Source organism: Schistocerca gregaria, chromosome 1 (assembly GCF_023897955.1).
Source record: "Schistocerca gregaria isolate iqSchGreg1 chromosome 1, iqSchGreg1.2, whole genome shotgun sequence".
Classification (NCBI taxonomy): Eukaryota; Metazoa; Arthropoda; class Insecta; order Orthoptera; family Acrididae; genus Schistocerca; species Schistocerca gregaria.
Genome location: NC_064920.1, coordinates 1081580458 through 1081606656, shown reverse-complemented (window position 1 = coordinate 1081606656; position 26199 = coordinate 1081580458).

The following is a 26199-nucleotide window of genomic DNA, read 5'->3' as shown; positions in this document are numbered from 1 at the left end:
ACGCTTGCAGAAAGTCTACTGAGCGAACAAAAGTATGATGAGCCGTTGGACGCCGCTGTCATCATGTTAGATTAGATTCATTTTTCGTTCCACATGCCCAAAAATGAGATGATTCTCGTGGGTGTGGAACATCATCGCAACAACGTCGCTGAAACATAGAGGCAGCAGTTGAGTGCAAAAAGTGTAGAGGAAGACAGGGATTGCAATACATCCAGCAAATAATTGAGGCCGTAGGTTGCAAGATGAAGAGGTTGGCACAGGAGAAGATTTCGAGGCGGGCTGCATTAAACGAGTCACAAGGCTCATGACTCAAAACAAAGTCTGCTTTCTATGTTCTTCCTGCCTCACCCGTCTTAACATAACAGGTACATACTCATCCTGCAACAATCACCTGAAGGATCCAGGTTGGAGGAGGGAGGGTTCTGGTTTGGGGCACGGTTTCCCGAACTATGAGCAACGGAAGACTGGTGGTTCGAGGAAAGCGAATAAATGCTCCGCCAAAAACTACTAATAACATGGTGTTTTTCTCAACTTTCTGACTATACTAATTATTTTTCAAAATTTTATTATCATTTATGTGCATTAGTTATGATTTCAAGTAATCATTGACTACGACAAGATTTTCTCCGAGTCATTTATATCGGGTGGGAATTTTGCAATCTTGCCCTCTGCTGGATGAATTTCTGCGCATTTCCGTTGGTGGCTGACATCCGGCAGTTGTTTCGAAATTTCGTAGAACTTGCTACATTTATGTTTGTATTTTTGTTTCAAAGATCAGTATTTTGTTTTTTCTGTAGACTGATATTAACCACAGAGTATGTAATAATCTCTTTTTGCTGTTTTGTAAGTTTTCACATAGAAAACAGTTCTTTCTATTTTTTTGTAATTCATGTACTGTTTTTCCATTTCACTAGCATATTATTTTTTTAACTTACTTAAACTGCTATGTTATTACGGCGCGCATGGAAGCTAATGAGCCGAGCGGTCTGAGGCGCTGCAGTCATGGACTGTTTGGCTGGTCCCGGCGGAGCTTCGAGTCCTCCCTGGGGCATGGGTGTGTGTGTGTTTGTCCTTAGGATAATTTAGGTTAAGTAGTGTGTAAACTTGGGGACTGATGACCTTAGCGTTCAAGTCCCATAAGATTTCACACACATTTGAACATTTTTTGAAGCTAATGATCTTGTCGTCGTGCACTCAACCCTAAACGAAAATCACAGGACACCGGAACCTTCTCCTTCTTTGTTCTGCCTCGAATTTCCGTTAATTTGGAACCAAATTCGCTGATCTTATATTACTGTATGTCCTTTAGCAAGAAGTGAAAGCGTCTTCAGTTTCTCGCGAAGGCAGAGTTACGATGCGCAAATTTCTGCAGGTTCAGCGCTCATCTAGTGCCAGTGACATTATTGTGGTGAAGATCTTTCCGACATACACGATTTTGTTTGCACGTCCGGTGCATTCTGGGATTCGTAAGCGATAAACTCTTTCTGACAGAGGTTGTTTCGCTGTTATTAAATTCGAGGCAGTCTACTTTGCACTTCGTCACAGTAGATTTGGTTTATTGTACTGTACAACATTGTTTCTGTTTCGGATGGAAGAAGACAGGCGTTCTGATACCTGGCGTAAGCGCGCGAGTTGATTTACTGCAGTCATTGCCATCTCCCTGAAATAATCTACTCGCCATGTTTCAACAGCCTGTTACATAACAAAGTTTGGACCTTTGACCGACTATGGTCTGGACAGTGTCACTCATACACTAATGCTGTGTCCACCCGGTGTCATTCCATCAGGGGTGTTGCAGAGAGAGCTGATATTCTAGCGGCCCCGAATATATGTCACATAAAATAAGAATTCAGTTAGCTGTGCCCTATGACGCATTCATTTCTCACTAGGATCGGTCGGTTGCTGTTATAGCTGTAGTAGTTATCATTGTTTACGATATCATTGTAATGTGCCCCTTTCAGCTGTTCAGTCAGCCATTTTGTAAGTCGATAGGCACCCTGCAACCTAGCTGCCGGTTTTAGATTTCCAGTCTGGAATTTGTAACCTAAGCCCCCCCCCCATCTAACGCAGCCTCGCTGATGCATCGTATCGCCAGAGAAAGCGAACGTCTAGGGAGAAGTGAAAACATGAAAAGGAAAAGTTGCTGGCATATGATGAAATATAGTAACTCTTGCAACGAACGTTCTTTAAGACATGTAGCTGACGGCTTAGGTGACTTCGCAGAAGACTGACTGCTTTGAACATGAAGTGGAACGTGTCATCAAGTCTGTTGTGCATCACAGTCTCGGAACTCATTCAGGGAATGGAAGTTTTCGTAGCAATTTTTTTTTGGGCAGTGCTAGATCGGATATGCACGCACATCGCATCATATTGTTAATTCACATGTACGCATCTTAGTCTATGTCCAGCTGCTTTTTAAGACTATTAATAAAACGACCAATACGATACCAAATCGATTAGCCTCTGGCATGTTTCGTCATCATGAAAAAAATTTTCGCTGCCATCCTCAAGATAAATGTTGCTCCTTAACTGGATATCTTTTTCAGCGCAGTTGTGAAACAACAAAACGTTGTCACAGTTCACACAGAAAGGTATGCGTCGCCACCACATTCAATTACAATTTTTGTTAACAATTGTACAGAATAGCTCAGGTACACTGTTTCATTGTAAGCGATCTGCGAGTCTTCAGGTCTTTTCAGGTCCGCGGCTGATCTGCGTTTTTCCTTCGACAATGAATTTAAAAGTGATTTTTTCCCCTAGTGTCCTAAGGTTTCTCCAGCATAACAATGAAAAACACTTCAGTATGCACTCTTCGGAAATAGCAATGAATGAACCTGCTCAATTTATTCTGTATCTTCAGATCGAATATGCGTTACCGGGTGGTAAATATTCATACCAATGAATCAGGGGAAATCAGTTATACATGGTAATTCCAGTTCTTTACCGGTGGTATATACCCTCTGAGAAAGAAAAGAAATTAATAAAACAACGCGTCACGAAAGAATTGCCCGAATGGGATGGAAATCGAAAGATGTGGTGTACATGTACAGACAAACAAATGATTACAACTTCAAAAAAATTGTTAATTTGCTCAAGAGAGCGAGCTTCGCAAGTTGAGCAAGTCAATAACCTCTGACCCTTATGCAAATAATTATTCGGCTTGGCGGTGATTGATATCCTTCTGAGAGATATCTACATCTACGTGATTACTCTGCTATTCACAATAAAGCGCCTGGCAGAGGGTTCAATGAACCACCTTCAAGCTGACTCTCTACCGTTCCACTCTCGAATGGCACGCGGGAAAAATGAGCACTTAAATTTTTTATGTGCGAGTCCTGCTATCTCTGATGATCATTTCTCCCTATTAGGTGGCTCGCAACAGAATTTTTTTCGCAATCGGAGAAAAAAAGTGGTGATTGAAATTTCATGAGAAGATCCCGTCGCAAAGAAAAACACCTTTGTTTTAATGATTGCCACTCCAATTCACGTATCATGTCTGTGACACTATCTACCCTATATCGCGATAATACAAAACGAGCTGCCCTTCTTTTTACTTTTTCGATGTCATCCGTCACTCAAACCTGATACGGATCCCACACCGCACAGAAATACTCAAGAATAGGGTGGACAAGCGTGGTGTAAGCAGTCTCTTTGGTAGACCTGTTGCACCTTCTCAGTGTTCTGTCAGTGAATCGCAGTCTTTGGTTTGCTCTACCCACAACATTATCTATGTGATCGTTCCAGTTTAGGTTATTTGTAATTGTAATCCCTAAGTATTTAGTTGAATTTACAGCCTTCAGGTTTGTGTAACTTATCGCGTAATCGAAATTTAGCTGATTTCTTTTACTACTCATGTGAATAACTTCTCACTTTTCCTTATTCAGAGTTAATTGCCACTTTTCGCATCATGCAGATATCTTATCTAAATCATTTTGCAAGTCGTTTTGATGATCTGATGAATTTACAAGAAGGTAAATGGCAGCATCATCTGCAAACAATGTAAGATTGTCTCCTATGTCGTTAATACAGATCAGGAACAATAGAGGGTCTTTAACACTTCTGTTTTACTCGATGACCTTCCGTCTCTTAGTGCGAACTGTGACCTTTCTGACCCTCCGCCAGTCGCCGTCAGGTGGTTTGCGGAGTATGGATGTAGATGTTGATGTAGAAATCACGAGTCCAGTCGCACAACTGAGGCGATAGTCCGTAGGCACGCAGTTTGGTTAGAAGACGCTTGTGAGGAACGTTGTCGAAAACTTTCTGGAAATCTAAAAATATGGAATCAATTTGACATCCCCTATCGATAGCATTTATTACTTCATGAGTATAGAGACTAGTTGTGTTTCACAAGAACGATATTTTCTGAATCCGTGCTACGAGTCAATAAACGTTTTTTTCGAGGTGCTTCATAATGTTCGAATACAGTATATGTTTCAAAACCCTACTGCAAATCGACGTTAGCGACATAGGCCTGTAATTCAGCAGTTTACTCCTATTTTCCTTTTTGGGTATTGGTGTGACTTGAGCAATTTTCCAATCCGTAAGTACGGATCTTTCTGTGAGCGACTGGTTGTATATAATTGCTAAATATGGAGCTATTTTATCAGCATACTCTGAGAGGAACCTGACTGGTATACAATCTGGACCGGAGCCCTTGCCTTTATTGATTTAAGCTGCTTCATTACACCGAGGATATGTACTTCTATGATTCTCATCTTGGCAGTTGTTCTTGATTGGAATTAAGGAATATTTACTTCGTCTTCTTTGGTGAAGGAGTTGCGGAAACTGTGTTTAATAACTCTGCTATAGTGGCACTTGTGCGCGTATGGCCACTCCGAAAATTTTGTAATGTTTATCAAGCTTCTCTTTAGTCTCTCTGGGGCGTTTTGCCTTTCATAAAGTAGTGTTTAATCACCACACGAAATTGTTCCTCGTCCATTATTTGACAATCAGTCTGAAACGTCCCCTTAGATATGAAACGTCCCCTTAGAAAAATTTATACACGACTGTGATTAAGCTGACACACAATATATTTAGCGCAACGCAATCTGACTTCCAAAAATCCCTACGAAAGAATGGCCCTGACTAACATTAACCAATACGTTTCACATATCACTTCCCTCACAAAAATCTTGGTTACTCGAACTACTGCAATGCAGCGAGCACCACTACTGCCAGCTAAATAAAAGATTCATAGGCATAGTTAGCAAATGAAAGATTTTGATAAAGAAAAAACAATGTATTTACCTTAATATTGTTCAAAAGTCATATATATCAGTTCATGATATCCAGTCTTACAAAGTTACTGTCTCTGTCCAGATCATCCGCTCTCACAACTCCGCCATCTCTCTCCCCAAATCCACCACTGCTGGCGGCTCACCTCCAACTGCGCAACGCAACGCACTGTTAGCATCCAGCTGCCGCTGCCCGACACTACAATGGCAGACAACAATGCAAACTAGCCACAGACTGGGCAAAGCACAGCCAGCGATTTTTCATACAGAGTGCTACGTGGCGTTACCAATAAGAAAACCTAAACAGCCTACTTACAACTCGACTGATTCACAAAACGCCCTCGTACATTCCACTGCTGTGTCCCTCTCTTCTCTCACACTGCCATTGGATCCTTCGCTCTTTCACAGCCACTGTCTACTTTCTTGCAGTATTCATCTATTTCCTTCTCTTTCTCTCTGCCAATGTCTCGACCTCTCTCAGCATAAATAAACGCGAATATGAAACTTCCTGGCAGATTAAAACTGTGTGCCGGACCGAGACTCGAACTCGGGACCTTTGCCTTTCGCAGGCAAGTGCTCTACCAACTGAGCTACCCAAGCACGACTCACGCTCCGTCCTCACAGCTTTACTTCTGCTAGTATCTCGTCTCCTACCTTCCAAGCACTCTGGAAGCGCGAATGTGTTCGCAGGTCAAAAATTTGGAGAAAATTTTTAAAGGGGCCGGTTCTCTTCTTTTTCCTGGCACAGCAGGCCATACCACTCATCTGAAAGGAACCTGAAGGGTCAGTAAAATTTTGATAGTCTCCTTACGTGACGCTGTAATAAAGCGGAATTAATTTTACATCTCAGGAGGATTTTACGCGCAAAAACTTTTGCATGTGCTTCAGTTCTGCAACATGGCGTTCCTAGGACCCTTCTGATGATAACAGAGATACTTGATAGCATGCCGGCCGGAGTGGCCGTGCGGTTCTACGCGCTTCATTCTGGAACCGCGTGACCGCTACGGTCGCAGGTTCGAATCCTGCCTCGGGCATGGATGTGTGTGATGTCCTTAGGTTAGTTACGTTTAAGTAGTTCTAAGTTCTAGGGGTCTGATGACCACAGATGTTAAGTCCCATAGTGCTCAGAGCTATTTGAACTTGATAGCATATTTCTCCGCGCTTTGACACTTTAAAAAGTACGTTTTCACCTCGTACCGGATTTTACAGTCAGTTCCACAAGAAAGTGTAAGCCATTATCTGTATGAAATGAAGGACGCTATTATAAATATATGATTACATGAAAATACATGTTACTGTTAACTGCACGATTACCTAACAGTTAATCCAGTCGCCATCATTGTCGATTACAGATTGGCACCTTAACCCTCTCTCCGGTAAAATACCCACGTTTCTAACCTCTAAATATCGTTTGACCCATTTCGGAACGAATGTCTTTGATTTTCTAAGAATTTTAGCAGCAGCTCCATGTGAAAACTTTGGTCCCGTTGGATAATTTGCAAGGAACACTGCCTTGGGACGCTTCAGATATTTTGCACTTATTTGAAACTGGAACCGACAAAACAAAACCTTCAACTCTCGCACTGTCTTTTTTTTTTTCAATTGACTCCAAGCACAATTGGACTTAACATCTGAGGTCATCAGTCCCCTAGACTTACTTAAACCTGACTAGCCTAAGGACATTACGCACATCCATGCCCGAGGCAGGATTCGAACCTGCGACCGTAGCAGTAGCGCGGTTCCGGACTGAAGCACGAACCGCTCGGTCACTAGGCAGGCACTGTTTATCTACACACTGTGCAAAAGCGCATTCAGTGCAGATTCGAGACCACTACCAGAGATGTCGCTGCGCACGTTGCATTTAAAATTATGGCGTACAATTTCTTGGGGATCTGACTGTACGTGTGCAAGTATGGTAGCTTTGATGTCTGTTTGTCGGAAACGGACAGACACTAAGAAAATTTTCTAGGTTGTTAGAGATAGAGATCTTAGGAATAAACGGTAAATATTTCAGCCATTTGCTGTGCATACCCGTCTTGGAATCCGCGGCTCGGTTTTGCTACCCAAAAAAGATGGTTTTTTTCTGGCGTTCCACGACAACGGATGAAGATGTTTGAAAGCGGGAAGGTGGCATTTACAGATGAATACCTAGAGAGTCTACCGTTAAAATTTGATGAATTTGCTGCTGTTATTTATTTATATATCAGCTACTGACAGCGGATAATGGTGGAAAACGCTTCTTTCTGGTTTTCTCAGGAACCGACACGAACTAAATAGTGTCTCCAGAAGCTCCATGAGGCGCACTGCAGACCACATCAAGTGTAAAAAAGACCAACCGATTTGCTCCATTTGCGTAATGTGGAGGAAGTGTATGATATTAGATCTTTGATCCTGTACTGCAAGATAATTACACCAGGACGATACTTATGTTCCGTATACAAATAGTGCCTAGCCAAAGGGCTATCCAAAACACTTGACCCTACATTTCTATCGCCAATACAACCCGAGTTGTGTGGCCCGGAAAAACTCCGTTTTTGTTCGAAGCAGTTTGGAATATATTGGTGGTGCATGCTGTCGCACGCGAGCCGATAGGAAACCCTTCCTAGTCTTCTGAAAATTTATGTTTATTCGTTCAAGAACAGGCCTTCGGTTTTACCGAGCGAGGTGGCGCAGTGGTTAGAACACTGGACTCGCATTCGGGAAGACGACGGTTCAATCCCGTCTCCCGCCATCCTGATTTAGGTTTTTCGTGATTTCCCTAAATCGCTTCAGGCAAATGCCGGGATGGTTCCTTTGAAAGGGCACGGTCGATTTCCTTCCCCATCCTTCCCTCACCCGAGCTTGCGCTCCGTCTCTAATGACCTCGTTGTCGACGGGACGTTAAACACTAATCTCCTCCTCCTCCGGTTTCTTAGGCCGTCTTCTGCTGCCACTGCCGTGTATGCAGCGCAGACCTAATCAGCCCTCACACTCAGTTGCAGTGAACCAGTCCGCCTTGGCACTGCACGCAAAAAGAAGTTCTTGTTAATGACCCAGATGGTGTCTGGTGCCGGCAAGGCCAAGTCAGAGACATTCTCTAGGCCTTGCATCAGCTGGGACAGCTGCATGTCTTGTTCCGGACTGGCACATCCTATTTGTACAAAAAACCGCTCACAGCAAACGCCTGAACCCACAACATTTCCGCTGTCTTCAGCTGCGTGGTGAACTGCAAACCTGTTCGCCTTCCACATTTTACTTTTAACGTATAGTTATAGGTCATATTTTGCAGCATGTCAAAACTGACGTTGGAGAACTCCTGTCGTGTTTGCTCCAACCCCCTCATCTGTAAACAGCCTGGCAGATATACATGTAGGTTTCGCCGCTAACTACGCCAGTAATTACTAGGTTACAACGAGAATAGAACTGCCTAAAAGAAGGTGAACGGATTTTACGTAATGGGAAACTAGCTGAATTATCAATAGAGCAAGAAACAACGTCGCTGCGATGGGACTGCAATCTTTTTCAAACGGGGTTGTTTTGGAACACAGAGCTGGAAGAGGCATTGAACAACGTAAGGAACAACCGTGTTTCCGTGGAAATACGAGTTTTTCACAACTACACTACTGGCCGTTAAAATTGCTGCACCACGAAGATGATGAGCTACAGACGCGAAATTTAACCCACAGGAAGAAGTTGCTCTGATATGCAAATGATTAGCTTTTCAGAGCATTCACACAATGTTGGCATCGGTGGCGACACCTACAACGTGCTCACATGAGGAAAGTTTCCAACCGATTTCTGATACACAAACAGCAGTTGCCCGGCGTTGTCTGGTCAAAAAACGCTGTTGTGATGCCTCGTGTAAGGAGGTGAAATGCGTACCATCACGTTTCCGACTTTGATAAAGGTCGGATTGTAGCCTATCGCGATTGCGGTTTATCGTATCGCGACATTGCTGCTTGCGTTGGTCGAGATCCAATTACCAGAACATGGAATCGGTGGGTTCAGGAAGGTAATACGGAACGCCGTGCTGGATCCCAACGGCCTCGTATCACTAGCAGTCGAGATGACAGGCATCTTATCCGCATGGTTGTAACGAATCCTGCAGCCACGTCTCCATCTGGGAGTCAACAGATTGGGACGTTTGCAAGACAACAACCGTCTGCAGGAACAGTTCGACGACGTTTCCAGCAGCATGGACTATCAGCTTGTAACCTCCCCACAAAATAAAATAATATGAATAATATTCTCATTTAGTGTGACCTAAAAACAGAAAAATTCCGAAACCTCTCAACAGTAAAAAATATAATTATGTTGTTCACATTCAGTATAACCTACCAACAGGAAAATTGCGTAACGTATCAGTAATAAAATGTGACTAATCTCTCAATAATAAAAAATGTGACTCACTTATAACCTGTCAATAATCACTGTGAATTTAAACTGGTAAATTTAGGACGTGAGCAGTGCTGCGTCATGGCCCTGAACATTCATTCTGAATAAATTGAAAAATCTTACCTCAGTTAGGTCGACGGATAACGCGTATATATCTGCTCCTGTAAGAAATTTTTCTGGCGCAGCTAAGTGCAATGCTGGCCGATAGATTTGTCTTATATAAAAGCAAAGAACTGATTTTTCTTTTCAATAATCGAGATGACCAAGGATCGGAGAAATTAGTAAATTCCTTAAATTGAAATGAATGATTGTCATTTTTTATGAGAAAGATTCTTATTAAGAGAATTTTTTTAAAAACTTTTACATGGGACTTGATATAACTATACTACATATGCGCGAGGCTGCTTATACCTTATACTACAACGCTCAGGCTCTGCCATCGCTCCCCAGTACCGGCCCAGCCAGCTCCGTACACACGACTGCTAGCAACTACTTACTGCTACTGCCACACAGTTCCTACTGCAGTCAACACAGCTCTTTGGTCTCAGATTCTCTTACAGCTTACATATCGCAGGCAGCACGTGAGCAATCCATCGAAATTACATCAGCTCGAGTGCGCTAGCAACAATTTCTTTAATCATGGACCTCTTACATAACCCTCCACTGGGGGGCAAAAATTTGGCACCGATGGTGAGTCAATTGGACTTGCTATGAGCAACAAATTTTTCTATTATCTATTTAGTTTACTAAGGCTACAGCACAGAGTATATACATTATTGATAAGTGCAGAACATATTAAGAAATTAAATAGAGTGTACATGCACTGAGTACAAAACATATTCAGAAATGACAAAGTATATACGCAATGAGTACAAAATATATTAACAAATGACATAAAGTGCACACGTACTGCATAAGTCTTCAGCATTTTTACATGAACTGATCACATTAACAAATGAAATAAAGTGCACACGCACTATAAAAGTTTTTAACATTTTGTAAGTGCTGAATTCATTAAGAAAAGAAATAAAGTGCACACGCACGATACAAATCTTCAGCATATTTAGGACAACTGATCATATTAACAAATGAAATGAAGTGCACAAGCACTGTATAAGTCTTTAGCATTTTATAAGAACTGTATACATTACGAAAAGGAATAAAGTGCACGCACACTGTAAAAGTCTTTAGCATATTTTACAAAAACTGAATACACTAACAAATGAAATAAAGTGCACACGCACTGTAAAAGTCTTTAGCATTTTTACAAGAACTGAAAACATTAACAAATTAAATAAAGCGCACACACACTGTATAAGTCTCTATCGTTTTACAAAAATTTAAACGTGTAAGTAAACTGTTTAGGTTTTTTTATTGGCAACGCCGCCGCCACGTAGCGCTCTGTATGAAAATCACTGGCTGTGCCGTGTGCAGTCTGTGGCTGGTTGCCATTGTTGTAATACTCGCCATTGTAGTGTTGGGCAGCGGCAGCTGGATGCTAACAGCGCGTAGCGTTGCTCAGTTGGAGGTGAGCCGCCAGCAGTGGTGGACGTGGGGAGAGAGATGGCGGAGTTTTGAAATTTGTAAGAATTGGTGTCATGAACTGCTATATATATATATTATGACTAGTGAGGTAAATACATTGTTTGTTCTCTATTAAAATCTTTCATTTGCTAACTATGCCTATCAGTAGTTAGTGCCTTCAGTAGTTTGAATCTTTTATTTAGCTGGCAGTAGTGGCGCTCGCTGTATTGCAGTAGTTCGAGTAACCAAGATTTTTGTGGGGTAAGTGATTTGTGAAACGTATAGGTTAATGCTAGTCAGGGCCATTCTTTCGTAGGGATTTTTGGAAGTCAGATTGCGTTGTGCTAAAGATATTGTGTGTCAGCTTAAACACAGTCGTGTACAATTGTTCTAAGGGGCCGTTTCAAACGCACTGTATAAGCCTTTACCATTTTATAAAAACTAGGGAAGGAATGGGAAGGATTGCATCATGGTTGTAGCACAGTAGGTTGCACGTAGCTGCACTGAAAGTCCATATCTTTCTACAGAAGCACAACACCAAGTGAGACAATCTGAAGTTCTCTTCCCTGAAGTATTTATCAGTGTAGCCAAGACACTGAAATGTTGTATTAATATTCAGTGTTATCATTTTGGTAGTACATTATGTACACCAAACAGTAGGACCATAATAACATCTCCATCGTTCAAGGTGGTGGACAGCTTGATATGTAAACACCATATTCTTGTAGAATCCATACTCTTACAGCAACGTAGAATTAGTGCAAAAACCAATATAGTGCTCCATGATCATGAGGATGGACAGGACAAACGGATATTGCAGTAATTGCTGGTAATTAGGTCAGAAGGTGAACGACACATTAAGTCTTATGCTAGTCATCATAGAATTACACTAGTGTATCAACCGATCTGAATAATTATTGGCATTCATTGGCTATTTACACAGCATTTAAGTACTATGTATGGAGTAATATAGAACATTATTCATAAGTCATCTCAATACCATAATTATTGGCACTCATTGGCCAGTTATAAAGCATGTAGCAAGTATTGAGTATTACAAAACACTATTCATAACTCATCTGACTGCAGTAATTATTGGCATTCATAAGACAATTCATGACAGTAATTATTGACATTCATTGGCGAGTTACAAAGTATTCATATAGTGTTACAAAACATTATTCAGTGTTATTCACAAGTCATCATTTAAAACAGGAGTTATTGAGTGTAGCATCAAGTTACTGGTGTTTATATACGATATAATGTACGTGACATAAGACATATTTAAAATGTAAGACACTGGATCTATTACTCGAGATCGGTAGTCCAATAATACATAGACATAATGGAATCAATACACAGAAAATTTGCATTATCTTTAGGACTAAAAATATTTCTTAAACTGGTAGCATTATTTAGTTGTATACTGGTAATAGTTGGGACTGTTTTTTTTTTGTGCTAGTAATGCATTGCGTTGGGATCTATAGTTGCTGAGGCATGAAAATATTTGATTTTGACTTATTGCTGGAAATAAGGATTAATAACGTCATTCGTCATGAGCCAGCTGTAGCAAGATTATGAAACAAGTAGAATATATGTGATCACATTCATAAATGAGAGACACAACTGGGTAACAAAAATGCAAGTATTAGAATAGGTTTCATAACTAAGTGTTTATAGCATATTAATATCATGAAAAGCTTCTCCTGGAAAAAGTAAAAAAATGGATTATTGAGCTGAAAGAAGAAATGCATATTATGCTGAAAAATAGTGAACTTCCAATTAACAGGTAATGAAACATGTACTTAATATGTATGTACTCAAGCTGTCTTTTCCAAAACATTCAGTCATTATACTATGTGACATAAGACATACTGTCAAAAGGAACTGCAACAAATACTTAAATAACTACACAGAATCTCTTAACCAATAGTAAATATATAAACTTCATCATTAATCTCACCTGCAAAGAAAAACTTCATTATTCATATTACCATAACTTCATCATTATTATCATCTGCAAAGAAAAACTTCGTTACTTATATTACCATACTCTTCATACAACAATTCATAGTCATTTATTATCATCTGCAAAAAAATACACTCTACATTATTCATATTAATATTACCATTTACTTCATACAGCTATTCATAGTATAGAGTTTCTTACTTCTAGCATATTTCATCACTAAAATTAATATCTGTAGTTCTGACAGCCTGCATCAATCGCCTCGTATTCTGAAAGAAAAATAATTAGTCAAGACTGCTGTCATACGATGTGTATAGTATATTCTCGTTAATGCTTGTTAATTCTCATCCATTTACTCTTCATTACAAGATATTGCATTTTCTTTCCTTCATTCTGATGGTAAAATTTCCATTTCATAGTAAACCACTGTGGTTGTTTAATTCATTTCTTTTACACGGTATTGCTCTCTGAAAAATGATGAATAAGGATTAATATCTTGCATTTAATCACATACTCATTAAATGAAAACTTGTTTCTAGTGATATAATTAAGCATACAGCACAGCATGACAGAAAACATATTAGGTCAAAAACATAGACAGTTTTTAAGTGCATAAAATATACACACAGTATCATAATGTAGTAGCAAAAAATGTAAAATAGTCACGATGTTGAGATATCATAAGGCAAAATGTCAAAGTCAACTGGTGTTTGTTACATCTTAAAGATTTCATAGTACATACAGACAAAAATTCTACTTTCGATAGGAAAACAATCATTCATACACCAAAAAATCGAAAATGTATCTGATATATAACGACAAGAAAAGCGACCTGCTAACCTTACCTTGCTGGGCACTTGCCAGGAAAAAATATGATAATCACAGTAAGTGTTCATATCAATAACCGGAAAAGGCATTACAATGTGATAAATCATAAAGTATGTTCATTCAATAAAGGGTTTAATATTGGAGACATGGTGATTGCCTTTGCTTTTTCTGGCTCTCAAAGTTTCAACATGTAACACATTGGGATGAGGAATGCTGCGAATTCTGTATGGACCTGCGCATATAAGTTCAAATTTACTGCATCTACTCTTTCCTCTGTTGGATAAATAGTGTGTGCGTACTAATATCTTCTGTCCAATGTGAAAGTCACGGCGTGTACAAACCTGTTTTTGCTGTCTTCTCCGGCGCTCTGCGGCACGTTTGATGTTGTTCAGCGCAATCACAATTATTTCATGGTGGCGTAGTCGACGAGATGTAGGAAAGGATACTAATTCTTTAATTTTGTTAGGTGGTTCAACATTTTTCAATATAACAGTCGGAGATAGCATAGTAGATTCATTTGGTATGGAGTTAATTACATCCTGGAATGAGAGTATGTGTGTATCCCAATCAATATGTCTTTTATGGCAGTGCATTCTACACAGTTTAACAATTTCTTTCATCAGTCGTTCACAAGGGTTCGAAGAAGCTTGATACTTGGATATATATATATATATCGGAGAAATGTTTCTAGCTCGTAACATACGTGTCCATATCGCAGATCGAAATTGTGGTCCATTGTCGGAAATTACTTTCAATACATGCCCTACATGAAATAAAAAATGTTTTACAAATGCATTCGAAACAGAGTGAAGGTAACAAATTTCGAAGTGAGTTCAACAGCGACAAAGATGTAGCAAAAACCTGTATTAGTTCTGGGAATCGGTCCAAAAACGTCTACAGCGGCCATGTGTCTCAATTTAACAGGTACAATGGGATGTAACGGAGGAATATGTGAAGGCGTGTCTGATTTAGCTTTCTGGCAGATTTTACATTACGCTAAAACTCGTCGAATACGTTTCTCCATGTTGGCACAATAACGGTTCTGTCTCAGTATAAGAAAACATTTTCTGGCTCCATAATGTCCGTAACTCAAATGAGTATACCAAATTAATTTGTTAACAAGTTCGTCAGGAACGCATAATAACCAGTTGCTGCCGTCAGGGTGAGAGCGGCGGAACAGAATGTTATTGCGTACCGTGTAATGGTTTCTAATGGTAACGTTATTCTTATCTTGCCAAAGGTGTTTAATTTCTTTCCATACGTTGTCTTTACTCTGCTCTTGTGCTATGTCTCGTAATGACGATGAAATGAAATTTTCAAATGCGACATGTTGAATATACATGACGCTAGAATTTGCTTGGCAGAAGTTGGTTGCGATGTCTTGCTGATTGTTGCAGAGAGAACGGGATAGTGCGTCTGCCACAATATTTTGTGTACCGGGAATGTAAACAATTGCAAAATTAAATTCCTGTAAATAAAGTTTCCATCTGCTTAATGTCATGTGTAAATTTAGCGGAAAGTAAAAACTGGATAGCTCTGTGGTCTGTGTAAACGGTAGTATGTCTTCCATAAAGAAAATGCCTAAATCGGGTAAATGCCCATACAACACATAATGTTTCAAGTTCTGTAACAGAATAATTGCGTTCAGCAGGTGACAGAATGCGACTTGCAAATGTGATGTTTTTAGTTACTGTATTACCGTCTTCTTCAATTTCCTGAAAAATGTGTACGCCTAAAGCTGTGTTAGAACTGTCGGTGGCAATGGAAAAATTTCTAGTGAGATCTGGGTGTGATAAAAGTGGGGCGTTCAACAAAGCTTGTTTCAGATTGACAAATTCAGACTGCCCTTGGCTATCCCAGGACCAAATAGTGTTTTTACCCGTCAGTTGGCATAATATAGGGGTGTCTAAAGCAGAATAATGAATAAATTTACGGAAAAAGTTAATTGAACCCAGAAAGCTGCGTAGTTGTTTCTTCGTCGTTGGAACAGTAATGTCACGTGAAATTTGAAGTTTTTCCGGGTCAGGCGCAATGCCTTTTGCTGAAATTACATGTCCAAGAAATTTTATGGAAGTTCTGCCAAAGTGCGATTTGTTAAGATTAACTGTGAGTCCTTGTGCACGAAAAGTTTGCAACAGTTGTTCCAGAATCAGATTATGTTCACACCAGTTAGCTTCTGCAATAAGAATGTCGTCTACATACGTTGTGATTCTGTCTTTTAATTCTGTCTGAAGTACAGTATTCAAACCGCGAATAAATGCTGCTGAAGAAATTGTTAAACCGAACGGTAATTTGCAAAATTGATAACAATCACCATAACAGAGAAATGCTGTGTACTTTCTGCAGTTCGGATGGAGCTGAATTTGCCAAAATCCCGATTTCAAATCTAATGTGGAATAAACAGCAGTACCATGAAATTTCTATAGAAGTTCTTTTAGTGTTTGCGGGCGACCTGTTTTTTTAATAATAATGTCATTGATGTGACGCGAATGAAGAACGAGGCGAAGTGAGCCATCCTTTTTCTTAACAATATGGAGCGGGTTTATGTACGGACTAACTGCCGGTTAAATAATACCTTGGTCAAGCATAGCTCGCAATTCTTTCTTAACTTGTTCTCTGTGAATATACGGAATGGGATAATGTTTGGCTTTAAACGTGTCGTGCTGTTTAGCTTGAAATTCATACATGAAACCGGACATAGTACCAGGGATGTTGTCAAAAACTGGAGCTTGCTGTAAAAGGATATTGCATAGTAGAGTACGTTCAACGTCTGTATTTGCACTGCTTTGTTTTACTTTCTCAGAAATCATTTGCATAACGTCGTAGTCGGCTTCGTCTGGTGTATTTTAGTTGTGTACGAACGTATCTCTGAACAAGTTCAGAATAAACAGCAGTACCATGAAATTTCTATAGAAGTTCTTTTAGTGTTTGCGGGTTTCGGATTCTAAGTCACGTAGTCTCTGTAAATTACCTAAGTTACACTGGCTGTGTGAGTGTGACAAATGTTCGGAATGTGGCGTGTGCTGTGTCGTGGTAGAGGTTGAAACATTTTTCATTTCTGTCATTTCTTACTGTAAAGACGACACTTTTCTATGCAGTATATTATTGGACGAACCTATCTCACTGATCGTTTGCTGTATGTTTTGGAATTCAGGTGTCTGATTAAACGAAACTGGTGACGTATCATCTGATTTGGTGTCATTGTTAATTTCGATAACGTCAATACGACTGGCCAATTCATCAAATTTTTCAGTCAGTGCTTTCACGTGATCGTCGTTTTTAGTGTCACAAGCATTAATTTGTTTTTGTATTTTACGTGTAGTTTTGTTCAATTTCTTAACGTCTGCTTTAATGGCATCGGGATCCTGTATTAATTCTAATTGTTCAAGTCTGTCTGAAAGTGTACTTCGTGTGTGTCTGTTTTTGTTTTAAGATCGGAGATTTCATCATGCAATTCGGTGTTCAACCGTTTTATTTCGTCTGATAATGTAGCAATGTTGTTGTCTACGTATGTTTTTGCTTTCGTAAATAATTTACGCTTATCTTCCTGTCTCTGTGCAGTAATTGTTTCCATGACTTGTTTCTTTACTTTGTTCTGTTCCTGTATGAATTTACGGTAACGCGTTTCACTGTTTTGTAGGTGGCGATTAAAACGTTCGTCAATTTGGCTGTTTTGTTGTTCAAATTTCGCGTCTACTTTCGCATCCAGTGTGCGTGAAAGTTCTAATGACATTAATTTAAACTCGTCGAGTAACTGTGTCGCGTTTTCAGAACATTGTTTAGCGACTGCACTAATCTCATCTCTAAGTAATTTAGTTGTGGCTGCATGTGTATTACTTAATTCTTGTGCAACGGATCTAATTTCTTCACTACTATTCCTAGCACAAGCCTTAATTTCCTCACGTAATTGTTCTTTAGTATCATGACATTGCACGGCAACGGCTGCAACCTGTTCATTAATCTGTTTAAAGTTCTCATTAATTTGTTTCATCGACCTGTCGTGTTTTTCATTCGACTGTTTGGAATTGTTGTCTAGTTTTTCATTGAGTTGTTTGTCCGATTCATTAAGTCGTTTGAAATTGTCGTCTTGTTTTTCATTGAATTGTACGAGGGTCAGTCAAAAAGTAATGCCTCCTATTTTTTTTTTCTACGTTTAATTGTCAGGAAATTTAAATGCAATTACATAGGTTGAAAACCACAACATTGAGGATCATTTTGTCATTTTTCAATGTAATCTCCGCCCATCTCTGCAGTTTTGGTCCATCTCTGAACAAGGGCATGTATCCCAGCACTGTAAAAATCACAGCTCTGCTTCCTAAGCCATTGACGCACGGATGTTTTGACGGCCTCCTCATCTTCAAAATGAATCCCACGATGAGCTTCTTTTAGTGGCCCGAACAGATGGAAGTCTGATGGTGCCAGGTCAGGGCTGTATGGGGGATGAGGCAAAACTTCCCATCCAATTTTGACAATCTCGTCAGAGGTGTGACGACTGGTGTGTGGTCTTGCATTGTCATGCAAAAGAAGAACATCTGCCATTGATTTTGTTGGGCGAACTCGCTGAAGACGTGCTTTAAGTTTTTTGAGGGTTGTGATGTATTGAACAGAATTTATTGTGCATCCCTGCTCCAAAAAATCAACCAGAATCACACCCTCTGTATCCCAGAAAACTGTTGCCATAACTTTCCCTGCCGATCGCACAGTTTTGAATTTTTTCTTCCTCGGCGAGCTTGTGTGACGCCACTCCATTGACTGCCTCTTTGATTCGGGTTCAAAAAAATGCACCCATGTTTCGTCCCCGGTCACAATTTTTTTCAGAAACTCATCTCCCTCCAAACGGAAGCGCTGCAAGTGTTGGGAGGCTATTGTTTTCCTTGCCTCTTTATTCTGATCGGTTAACATTCTTGGAACCCACCGTGCACAAACTTTTGAGTACCCCAATTGTTTAATAATCGTGATCACACTGCCTTTACTAAGAGAAATAATGCGACACACTTCATCTGCAGTCAGCCGACGGTCACCACGAATGATGTCATCAACTTGCTGAATGTTGTGTGGAGTCACTGCACTCACCGGCCTGCCGCTCCGCTTTTCGTCAGTCAACGGTGTTTGCCCTTCAGCTTCCTTACAACGACGAACCCATCGTCTAACAGTGCTGACATCCACTGTCACAACACCATACACCTTCTTCAGTCTTTCATGAATGCGTATGGGCGTTTCACCTTCTGCATTCAAGAATTCAATCACACAACGCTGTCTCAAACGAACATCGATGTCGGCCATCTTACAAACTTCTGCTGTGCTGCCACCTGTTGACACAGAAAGTTACTATTGCAGTGGATTGCAGAAGGTTTGAGGAATGGCGCCAAATTCAAATTTTTCACTTAACTTAATTTTTTTAAGTAGAAAAAAAATGGGAGGCATTACTTTTTGACCGACCCTCGTAGCAATAATGCTACAACTTGATCCAAGCCAAAATTACCGACTCTATTCTCTGTACTTTGTGATGGTGTATCTGCATTTGTCACGTTTTGTGAAACCATTTGGTCATTTTCTGATTCACGAAAAGGTTTGCTAATTGGATGTGCACTGTGGGTCAATACCTCGGAATCAAATAAATCTGACGTATTTTGACTACATTGTTCATCCTCGTGAGAAAAATTTGTCTCTTCACTGTGTAAATTTTGCAAATCAGGTGTGTTAAACTGGGCAGCGTTCATTGTAACGGAAAGTGCCGCGTCATCAATTGTCGTTAAATTTATAGTGGACACAATTGAATTTGTTTGCTCATCATTTAGATTAGAATCATTACTAGTGATCGGCACGCACTGATTATCTGTAATTAGAGGATTATCACTATTACACTGAGTGTCGCTAGAATAATCGGTCAAATTATTCGAATCGGCTAAACTCATTGCACATCGCGATGAACTGTTAGCAGTTTTTCGCGGCATTTTCACAGATCAAAGCTAAGCACAAAATCAAACAAGGACAAAGCTAAATGGAACAAATACAATTACAACAAAGAGCAATAAATTGCCGATGATCTGTGAAAGAAAGATTGACAAGTTAGTAAATGCGTTGCGCCACATGCAAACAGATATATAACTGTTTACTTCTCAAAAATTCACAAAAATACGATCCTGGCCGGTTGTTGACAAGTGTAACCTCCCCACACAATAAAATAATATGAATAATATTCTCATTTAGTGTGACCTTAAAACAGAAAAATTCCTAAACCTCTCAACAGCAAAAAATATAATTATGTCGTTCACATTCAGTATAACCTACCAACAGGAAAATTGCGTAACGTATCAGTAATAAAATGTGACTAATCTCTCAATAATAAAAAATGTGACTCACTTATAACCTGTCAATAATCACTGTGAATTTAAACTGGTAAATTTAGGACGTGAGCAGTGCTGCGTCATGGCCCTGAACATTCATTCTGAATAAATTGAAAAATCTTACCTCAGTTAGGTCGCGGGATAACGCGTATATATCTGCTCCCGTAAGAAATTTTTCTGGCGCAGCTAAGTGCAATGCTGGCCGATAGATTTGTCTTATATAAAAGCAAAGAACTGATTTTTCTTTTCAATAATCGGGATGACCAAGGATCGGAGAAATTAGTAAATTCCTTAAATTGAAATGAATGATTGTCAAAAGTTACTTTTTATGAGAAAGATTCTTATTAAGCGATTTTTTTTAAATATTTACATGGGACTTGATGCGCGAGGCTGCTTTTACCTTATACTACAACGCTCAGGCTCTGCCATCGCTCCCCAGTACCGGCCCAGCCAGCTCCGTACACACGACTGCTAGCAACTACTTACTGCTACTGCCACACAGTTCCTACTGCAGTCAACACAGCTCTTTGGTCTCAGATTCTCTTACAGCTTACATATCGCAGGCAGCACGTGAGCAATCCATCGAAATTACATCGGCTCGAGTGCGCTAGCAACAAATTCTTTAATCATGGACCTCTTACAAACTCAGAGACCATGTCTGCTTTTACCCTTGATGCTGCATCACAGACAGGAGCGCCTGCGATGGTGTACTCAACGACGAACCTGGGTGCACGAATGGCAAAACGTCATTTTTTCGGATGGATCCAGGTCCTGTTTACATCATCACGATGGTCGCATCCGTGTACGGCGACATGGCGGTGAACGCACATTGGAAGCGTGTATTCGTCATCGTCATACTGGCGTATCACCTTGGCGTGATGGTACGGGGTGCCATTGGTTACACGTCTCGGTCAGCTCTTGTTCGCATTGACGTCACTTTGAACAGTGGACGTTACATTTCAGATGTGTTACGACCCGTGGCTCTACCCTTCATTCGATCCCTGCGAAACCCTACATTTCAGCAGGATAGTGCACGACCGCATGTTGCAGGTCCTGTATGGGCCTTTCTGGATACAGAAAATGTTCGACTGTTGCCCTGGCCAGCACATTCTCCAGATCTTTCACCAATTTAAAACGTCTGGTCAATGGTGGCCGAGCAACTGGCTTGTCACAATACGCCAGTCACTACTCTTGATGAACTGTGGTATCGTGTTGAAGCTGCATGGACAGCTGTACCTGTACACGCCATCCAAGCTCTGTTTGACTCAATGCCCAGACGTATCAAGGCCGTTATTACGGCCAGAGGTGGTTGTTCTGGGTACTGATTTCTCAGGATCTATGCACCCAAATTGCGTGAAATTGTAATCACATGTCAGTTCTAGTATAATATATTTGTCCAATGAATACCCGTTTATCATCTGCATTTCTTCTTGGTGTAGCAATTTTAATGGCCAGTAGTGTAGATTAATACTGGGTTTGGATATCCAACTGTTGACTAGACAGGAGACGATAACAACAAAGCTGTGCAACAGAAGCTTTTCCAAAGTAAATTGCTCAGATTAGTAGAAGGAACTACCAACGTTGAGGCAACTGCAAGGATGATCAGCTAAGGGTAATCCAACGAGCTAATTCCCAAAGAAAGAGAACAATATTTGTGATTTAAATTATTCAGTTTTAACTTTGTTGCTAAACTCCACGGCGCTATCTCGTTACGTATATGTCTCAGAGCTGTGTAAACTATTTTGACATAATGAGCACAAAATTCATCCAAACGAGTCGGTCAACTAATTCGCTTCGGTCCTTAAGCTGTTATTAGAAGAATTTTTTCGTTTCTGTTTTACTTAAGGCGCACTTCTTTTGTTTCATGCTACCGCCGCCGCCAGGGACTGCTGGTGGTAGAAACTGGCAACTACACCACGATAGAAGAGCTGGTGTGCCCTTCAGTTAGCAAAAATGGAGTAAGTACTTGCTGCCCAAAGAGCGTTTTCACACACTTTCACTAGGAGCAACCCGGTAGAGTCTGCATTTAAGCCTGGCACAAACAGTTTGAAGAAAAAGGCTTCATTTGCAAAGGCAAATGTCTTCTTCGGCCTCCCGTGTCGGACCAAAATTTTAACAGCGATCGAGTAGCATTCATGAGAAGCCCACGGAAACCAAGATGTCTAGCAGGTCTTGAGCTCCTGATCCTATAAACAGCTGTATCCAAACTCCTGCCTAAACGCTTACCCGTGAAATCCGTTCCAGGAACTCCTACCATTAAACTATGGTACACGATCAGACTTCTGCACTGAGATGTTGGCAAGGATGGACAATGAGGATTACTCGAGGTCGTTAATTTTTTATGATGAATCAACGTTTCACACTAATGGTAAATTTTGAGCGCCACTGAAAACCCGCATTTCTTCATCGACCATGAACGAGATCAATGTGCTCTGTGCAGTGTCGAGGGAGGAGATTTACAGTCCCTTTTTTTCATGGAGAATAACATCACAGACATTTGCTAGCTCGACATGCCTTCCTTGTGGTTTCTGCCTCACGTGCAGAAAGCCGGCCGAAGTGGCCGAGAAGTTCTAGGCGCTTCTGTCCGGAACCGCGCGACTGTTACAGTCGCAGGTTTGAATCCTGCTTCGGGCATGGAGGTATGCGATGTCCTTAGGTTACTTCTAAGTTCTAGGGGACTGATGACCTCAGATGTTAAGTCCCATAGTGCTCACAGCCATTTGAACCATTTGAACGTGCAGGAAGATTCCAACAACTCCATCTTGCTACAAGATGGTGCCCCTCCTCAGTTCCACTTGGCTGTACGGGAACACCTAAACACACACATCAACCTAGACGATGACTGAGCCGTGCTGGTGTTGATGATGTGGTGTGGTCCAGATGGCCCCCACGAGCACCAGACTTAACACCTTGTCATCTTTTTTAATGGAGTTATTTCAAAGACGAAGTGTTTGTCCCAGACCTGCCGTAGTCCTAACCACAGCTGCGCTACAGTCCACGAGCCACCGAGATGTTGAACGAGGTTCGGGAAGAATACGAGTATCGTTTACCTTGTGACTCGAGTAGCACATGGCGAGTCCCTGTAACCCGTACAAAAAGACTTCAATACATGCCCTATTCACAGCAGAAGACCTTTAGAGAATAATTTGGACGGTTTCATATTTATGAATTTATGAAAAAGTAGAGTTCTTTTGTGTTCATCCTACATTGTATGAATTGCATAATAGAATGAATAATTTTTCATTCCTTTCTGACTATTTTACACTATCACTTCAAAAGATGATCATACATTGTAGTCAAAAAATTGCTAAAACAGGATGACTTTATCAGGAGTTACATTACTAATGTCAATTAATGCTGATGTCAAGTGTTTCTGGATAAGAGGACGACGACGCTGGGATCTACCTAGAGGTGAGGGGGGGGGGGGGAGGGGCGGCACACCAAATGACATGCTCAGAGCACTGTACATTATGCCTGTCTACGCATTCTTTATTCTAACGACTGCTTCTAAGTATATTTATTCCTTAATGAAATTTGTTGGAAGTAATACATCTCTATTTCCAACCAATAGTTCAGGACACAGTATAAATATTAGGAATAAGAAGAACCTACATCAAGGCCTAAAATTACTTACCTTTGTCCAGAAATGGGTCCAATATTCAGGAATACACATTTTTAATAAATTTCCAGCAACCATTAAAAACTTGGTTTCAGATATAACACGGTTTAAACAGAGTTTGAAAAACTTTTTGATGGGCAACTCCTTCTACTCCATAGATGAATATCTTAACCGAGACTGTTAAGTTAGTTTAAGTAAGAACATCTGTTAGATTTCAGTTTTGACAACTCTTGGTCACAACAGTTAAGATTGGGTATTTTGCGTATGATAAATTTATTAATAGTGGATAACAGAGTTTCATTCTGATAGTGTGTTAATTCTTAAATATTAGCTGCCCCAGTTTACTGCATTGTATTAGCTTATTTTCGACTATACCCTGACAAATGATGGGGGTAATAAGTATTATATTCAAATGTTTTATGTTTTCGTGTCATACTTTCTGACATGTTCCACACCCACGAGAATCATCTCATTTTTGTGTCTATGGAACGAAAACTGAATCTTATATACTCTAATTTAATACAGGAACGCGCTGGTCCGTGTGTATCGAGGCGCGGAACGAAGTTCTTACTGTGCTATTCGATTAAAAGTTTGTGTTGTTGCGATGTTCGATGAAAGTTTTGTTTTAAAATGCCTGACTGCATCGAAACAAGATGCCTGCCGAACAACAGAACTAAAAAAGGCACGAACATAATCAAACATTTGTTCCCAAAAGTCTTGATTACGAAGGGCCACCGAAAATATCGTTTCAGTGTTTCTACATCAACGGCGTGTTGTTTACATTTCAGGCCCGATGATTACGCCCGTGACTTGCGGGCAGAACTTAACCCACCACAGAGAAAAATGTTTAAGCAAGACGCACCACCGAACATAAATATACGGGAGACTCAAGTGACAACGAGATAGACGGGAAAAAATTAAGTAAACTGTTTATTATTTCAAACGTAATCGTCACAGCTGTTAATACATTTATCGCGCTATAAGACAAGACGGCGAACGCCTTCATGGAAAAATGTTTGCATTTGCCTACGAAACCATGATTGTACCCAGGCGTGTGCACCTCTTCGTCCGAAGCAAGGCGAGGCCACGAACGTCTTTCTTCAGGTCTCCAGAAACATGGAAATCGCACGGAGTGAGGTCGGGGCAGTGCGGAGGATGTAAGTTCTTTCCAACGAAACTTCTCCAGCGTAGTCGAACAACATTGGCGACATGTGGGAGGACATCCTGCCAACAGAATGATGCAGTCCGTCAATATTCCCAGGCGTTTCGACTTGATGGCAGCGCTTCAGTTTTTCCGAAGTGTCCACGTACAGCTGTGCGTTAATTGCGGAGTCGTGTTCCAGAAAGTCAATGAGCAGCGGGTGTTCGCAGCCGTGACTTTCCCGGTGCTAGCGCCCCTGTTGTTCCGACTAAGCTTCTGGACATGTTTCGCTGGGAAGCCCTTACACATCCTCTACAGTCTACACGGTCCCGATCCCTCCCCATGAGATTTCCAGGTTTTTGGAGCCCTGAAGAAAGACATTCGCTGCTGTCGATTCACTACCGACGGAGAGGTGCATACCTATGTGCAATCATCGTTCCCTAGGCAACCTCACCATCATGATCATCATTTAAGACTGATTATGCCTTTCAGAGTTCAGTCTGGAGCATAGTCCCCCTTATAAAATTCCTCCATGATCCCCTATTCAGAGCTAACATTGTTGCCTATTCTGATGTTAAGCCTATTACATCAAAATCATTCTTAACCGAACCCAGGTACCTTCTCCTTGGTCTATCCGACTCCTCCTACCCTCTACTGCTGAACCCACGAGTCTCTTGGGTTACCTTGCTTCTCCCATGCGTGTAACATGACCCCACCATCCAAGTCTGTTCGCCCTGACTGCTACATCTATAGAGTTCAATCCCAGTTTTTCTTTGATTTCCTCATTGTGGACACCCTCCTGCCATTGTTCCCATCTACTAGTACCTGCAATCATCCTAGCTACTTTCATATCCGTAACCTCTACCTTATTGATAAGGTAACCTGAATCCACCCAGCTTTCTCTCCCATACAACAAAGTTGATCGAAAGATTGAATGGTGCACAGATAACTTAGTCTTGGTACTGACTTCCTTCTTGCAGAAGAGAGTAGATCGTAGCTGAGCGCTCACTGCATTAGCTTTGCTACATCTCGCTTCCAGTTCTTTCACTATGTTGCCATCCTGTGAGAATATGCATCCTAAGTACTTGAAACCGTCCACCTGTTCTAACTTTGTTCCTCCTATTTGGCACTCAATCCGTTTATATCTCTTTCCCACTGACATT